The 6000-nt window shown below is 43.5% G+C and overlaps 1 long non-coding RNA gene across 1 annotated transcript in view; it reads left to right on the top strand.

Annotated features, from left to right (window-relative positions):
* The first annotated feature begins 587 nt into the window (after positions 1-587).
* LOC120358919 overlaps positions 588-6000 on the top strand; it is a 127093-nt gene continuing 121680 nt past the window's right edge. Inside the window, exon 1 of the long non-coding RNA XR_005575814.1 lies at positions 588-1213. This is a non-coding gene — a long non-coding RNA (uncharacterized LOC120358919). The remainder of the gene's footprint in view (positions 1214-6000) is intronic.

The following is a 6000-nucleotide window of genomic DNA, read 5'->3' as shown; positions in this document are numbered from 1 at the left end:
CCTGAAGCGAAGCTAATGCGCGATCGTTCGTTTTGCGCTCGCATACTGGATTCTTAAAGATGTTATAAATCATACACACAGAATTAACTAGCGTTTAAAACATAGACGCCTTATTCTTCGAGTTTACAAATTAAAAAGTTAATTGACAGTCTTGATTAATATTTAGAAAATAATTACTTTTTGATAACAAATTATGCGTGAAATTTAATTTCGCTAAAATGTTTGTTTTTTAATTTAGTAAATTTAATTTATATAAAAATCAAATTAATCTCTGTGCATATTAAAAAAAAATGGTTTTTCATAGAAATTATTTCTAGTCTCTAGAAATAAACTATTTATATTTGATTGACTTTAAGCTTTCAATGATATATCATTCAGACGCGCTTATCTTTTCACAAGATCTTCACAAAGATTTATTTTCCACGAGGCGAAGGTTTTACATAATATGCGCGATCCAATGCACAATACGTACTTAAATCTCATTCTATTTTGAGATACTTGTGCACGCGCGTATTTCATTCTTCTTCGCGGATATCGTGCATCATGATCAAAGCGAAAAGAACGAAGAAATCCAAACGACACGAGGGAGAAGGAGGGAGAGAGAGAAAGAGAGAGAGAGAGAGGGGGGGGAGAGAAAAAGGAAGAGAAGCGTAAAGGGAAAGAGCCGCTCGACTGTCTCGCCGTGGTTATTCCGGCTTTTTGATATCGGTCGGGTTTCGCCGCGGCAGTATCGAGCTAACAATTAATTATTGGCGGCGCTTCAGAGGGCTGCCGGCAGCCGTAGTTAAACATTACGCGTTCCATATCTTACTGTGCTATCTAATCCCCCCGGGGGCTCGAGCGCTACTGCAGTAATCTCGTTTAATTGCCGGCTGTAGACGCGAGAGTCCCGTTCAATTAGTTTTTCAAATAAACATTAGTTTCCTTAACACGCGGCGCCATAACGTGCCGGAGGATGAGAAGGACGAGGAGGAGGTGGCTGGTAGGTGGAAGAGGAGACGGCGCGAAGAGGGAAGAAGCGCGATCGAGGGATGACGTGAGAGAAAGAGAGAGACGGGGACGGAAGAGGGAGCAGGTGAGAGAAAGAGGGGCGTAGATGGTGCAGTCGGAAGGCAGTCGGTGGAGGTGACGGGTCTGTGGAGCAGAAGGGATGTGGCGAGTGTGGGAGGGGAGAAACACCGATGGAGGAGAACGGCGGTGTCGCGTCCGCGGGGTAAGTAATTAACGACACATTTATACGATATCGCCCACGGGCGGCGAGGGTGAGACGAGGCGAGGCGAGGCGAGGTGAGGCGAGGCGAGGTGAGGCGAAGCGAAGCGAGAGCCCAGGATCCCGTCCGTATGAAGTGCCCCGCTAATAGGAAGCTATGCGCTCGTCGATAGATACCTAGCTCCAACCGGTAACCGGCTACTCCGCTCGCGCTAATACGAACGAGGAAAAGAACTGCGCGGCTCGATTCTATCGCGTCCGCGCAAACTTTTCGACAATTCTAACGATGGTGTGCTAACGGATTGAGCTAACGAATGTCATCCATTCAATTCTGATTCGCGACAAGTCTGGATCTACATCCTCCAGTATCAGCCGGCTTCTCTCTTCCTCCAAGAATTTGCGCAAGATATTTTATTAAGATAAGATTTCGCTAAGACTTGATTATGTACTGTAATTTCTAATATTTTCGACAGAATCTCCCGTCTCTCACAAATTTACACAAACTGACTGATATACATATACCCGTGTAAATATGTAGAAGATTGAGATATCTTACAGACTTTTTCCACAGGATTGAAAAAAATTGCATATTTTTTATCTTTTGCATTGTATATATTTGACAGTTACCAAAGTGGTACATGGAAAGAGCAATTTTAATTTAGTATTTAAAAATTTCAATTCAGAAAGTCAGACACACTCTGAAAATAATTTTATGTCGAGCCATCGAAATAATTATGTAGGATTCCCAAGCACGATAATGTTGCTGCAAACAGTTTTGACATTCTAGCAACCAAATTAATTTTTTTAAAGGGTTCAACATAATTATTTTTAAATCCGTATTTCAGCAAAATTGTTCTTTTCGCGATCGTATTTCTCTCTTGATCTTCATCTCGTAAAGAGACGAAGATCTGACTACCGAAAGAGCTTACGTTCTTAGGCCGCCGCGCCGCGGCATTGCCTAGAGCTGCACAATTACGCAATGATTACGAGGAACGCGGGGGGACGTTAACGGCGAACGAGCGGTTAATACCACTTTTGTCGTCGCGCAAAACGCAACGGCTGCCCGTGCGGCTGGTTATGGTGATGCGGATTATTCACTAATATGATTTACGACGTATTACCCCGACGAGCTAGCGCGCGACTCACAATGCGCACATAATGTGTGGCATAATTTATTAATTTTACTAATGGCTCCTGCCCATTATTATTGATTTCGGGCCGCGCCTCGTTCGGACGGGCGCTGATTTATCCCGGTCGTTATCGCCCCCATGTTAAATCGTCCGCGAACCAGGAGCCGCGAGAGCACAATGCGACGGTGCGCGAGCTTTTTCTTTCCCCAGAACACGCAGTATACCGCGACGCAAACACCGCCGAGCGTTGCTATGTGTGCCGTTGCGAGAGCGCGGGAATCTTGCCCGCCGAGATTTACAGTCGACGCAGCGTATTAGCGAATCCGATAAAGTGACTGAAATCTCTATTTCCGATTTGTAATGTAAATTGATACTTGTACTCGATACGTTTTTGACAAGTGGGCTTTCAAGATTTTATTTCGCGATTTTATTACATTTGACAGAGTTGGAGAAAGTTGTTCCAAAATGCTTCTGTATTATATATTTAATTTTTATCAGGTCTCGTGCTACTGAATTATTGATTAGAAATCTGTTTTGGGAAGGATTCGACGTATTAACGTCATCGTAAAATAGCATCCGTTAGGTGGTTACATAAGGGGAATGAAATAGACTCCTCTTTGCACTTGTTAGCGAGCTACTTGCGAAAAAGTGGCCAAGGGGTGTGAAGGGGAGATGCGGCTCCGATATTATCGGTTCCAAATCGGATCAGCGATGGTGACGACGAGCCGGAGCGTATGGACGTCCTAAACGCAGACACCGCGTTGTCCGAACGACCACACCGACACGATATTAAAACATTAAAATAATATATTGTCCCGCCCGAATCACGTTATAGCCGGAAACCTGTGCGGAGCGGGGATGGCTGCGCTTGACACACTCCTCCGCGCTGGTATAGCCTCGTTCCCTCGTCTTTCTCGCCCCACCCGAACACAATGTCCTTCTGGTCATATAGCTTTCGTCCACGAAGAGAGCACACATAGGCGTAGTACAACCCCGTTGCGTCGTCGCACGTCGGTGACTTTCAGCGGTTTCCGCGGCAATGGCCACTGCTGCCATCTGGAGCCACGAACACGGGGGTGGATATAGATAATTCCGCACTCTCGCGCACACCACACAGGCACACACGCACTCGCGCACACGAGGGATCGCGAAACGAAAGAGTGGAAGGACAACGATCCTCCGGAGGGCGCAGGAGGAGACAAACCCAATATCTGCGTCCGTCTGTTTGTCCTGCTCTTCGCCGGATTCGACGCCAATCTTACTCCGCGACGCGGTTATTGCACGATCCGTGTCTCCTCGCTCACCACAATAACGTTTTTATTAAATAATAAACATGTATATATGGGTGCCCTGGTGGTTATTCTCGGGCACGCGGGGGGAGAATCTTCAATTGCACGGGAAAGATCTTGGGATCTCGGTTCGCAGAATAAAAATAATGGACCATGTCCTGCGAGGTGGACAAAAATCATGAAACTGTTAGCTTTCGGCATCATAAATTATATGTCGTTCACTCCGTAATCATGTGAGAAATACTGAACAATACTTGAACGAGTATTAATAGTTTTTTTTTACAACAAAACACAACACGACATGCCGTTTTTATTCATCATTGCATTTATGTATGATTAATAATGATAACTGTTTTGAGCATAACTTTAAACATTTTCGTGAAATAGAACCACGATATCGAGTTTTAAAATCATATAAATTATTGAAAAATAACACAAGTCAATTTGTCGAAATTAAGATATTAAAGGATTTAGAATCAGAGGAGATAGACGTACGATTTCCTGTAATAATCACATTAGTTAAGCACTTCTTTTCTAGACACATGAGAAACGTCGTAAATCAGTGTCTGTGTCTTTCATTATATTCTATATAAATACACTCAATAATGAATCTTAGCATACTGGAATTCGATATGACGAGTTTGTTTTTATATGATTGTATTTTTCTATAACAAAGTCTTATAACAAATATGAAATAGAATGCAATGTAACTTATTTACAGAATTTGTTTTATATACGCGGAAATGCTCGATTTATTGAGAAACAACATAAATCAAAATTTGTTTTTTTTTTTTAAATAAGTTGGAAACTGATATGTTCCACTCATTTAATGTATAAGATAATGAAGCGCTTTTTAATTATTTTTAATTATTTTTGGTACTGCAATTATAACAAGACACACTGACAATAGAATACTTCAAAATTTATTTATAAGATATAAATTTATTCTATTGAAATGAATTTTTATTATCATCAAGGTAAGATATATTTCGCAGAAATGTGTATTTCATAGTCACAACTAGTTTTTTTTTTATAATTAATAAATATCGAAGGAAACGCCACAAGTAACACTTGCTCGCTAATATTTTGATTTTTTTCTTAATAAAACAGTTTTTTAATTCTCCAACAGAGAAATTACTTTACTCGTGTTTTTCAAATGACCAGTTTAACATATAAAATACTTATTATATTATATGAAGAAACAGGATATACATATATAATGGTGGTTTAACAACGAACCAGAAATAGAGATTCCGATCGCAAGCATTCGTTTATCGCAATAATACACAGAAGGGGCGCGCGTGAAAGCTTCATCGGAGCGGGTCCGCGGCGACGTTACGCGACAAAGAAAGAGCAGCATGCGGTGTAATTCAATGCTGTCGCACGGAGATGGGAAGCGTGCGGTTTGAGACAATGCCCCGTTGCTCAGAAGCGGATACCGTGCAGTAGACTAGTCGCCGTGGATCGGATATACAGTAACAAGGGAATTACATTACTCTTACTCGATGAACCTTTGACGATTCCGTTTGAAGTGCCGCGAAGGTACACCCGCCGTTACCGTACGGTGGTGTCACCCCCGACTTCGCGTCGGAGGGTGAGCTTTCACAGAGGGATTACACGAACCTCTTGACTATGGGGACTCCAGCCACGTAAACCGCAAGCCGGACAGCTATTATTAGCGAGATACCTTGTTCCCGGACTTGCAGTGAGCCGTATATGTTGTTGAATAATTAGAACGTCGCGCGAGTACGACTGCTCGCGCCACTCCTAAACAAACGTCATCCCTCCTCGGGTCGCCAAAAGAGGTATCCTTCCCCTAATTGTTCGCAGAACGGATTTTTCCCTCGCGCCGTCCGCGAGAGAAGAAAAGACGACGATATCTATCTCTTCCTTTCTTTTCGGTTTCCTTCGCTTTCCCTCGGCAGCTCGCCGCATAATTACGCATAATATCTCGTAATTGATGAACACGTACATAATGACTTCTTGTTCGCGGTACGCGAGCTCGCGCAACGCAACGGGGCGGGATAAAAGAAAGAAAGGAAAGAAAGCCGGGGAGGGAAGGAAACCGAAGCGCGCGCTTTGATCTCCGATTTCGATTATACGGAGCGCGACGATACCGATAAGATCCGCGTATGTGCACGGAGACTGTCTGCTCTTTAATTCCCATGTCACGCTCGTTGAATTAATAATACGGTAATGCGAGATCAAAAGTATTTTGAGCCCTCAAGGCGAATGGTCTCGACCTTTGATTTATCCGTAATACGTGAGCGCGCTCGCGTGCGCTCGCGCTGGCGCGCGGCGCGCACGGCGGCGCACCGGTGAAATCCTGCGGAACGTTCTTCGACCCTTTGACGTCAAAAAGTATTCTTTC

The sequence above is a fragment of the Solenopsis invicta genome, chromosome 11 (genome assembly GCF_016802725.1).
Source record: "Solenopsis invicta isolate M01_SB chromosome 11, UNIL_Sinv_3.0, whole genome shotgun sequence".
Classification (NCBI taxonomy): domain Eukaryota; kingdom Metazoa; phylum Arthropoda; class Insecta; order Hymenoptera; family Formicidae; genus Solenopsis; species Solenopsis invicta.
The sequence above is the reverse complement of the archived record's forward strand: the minus strand, read 5'-3'. Positions and strand labels throughout refer to the sequence as shown.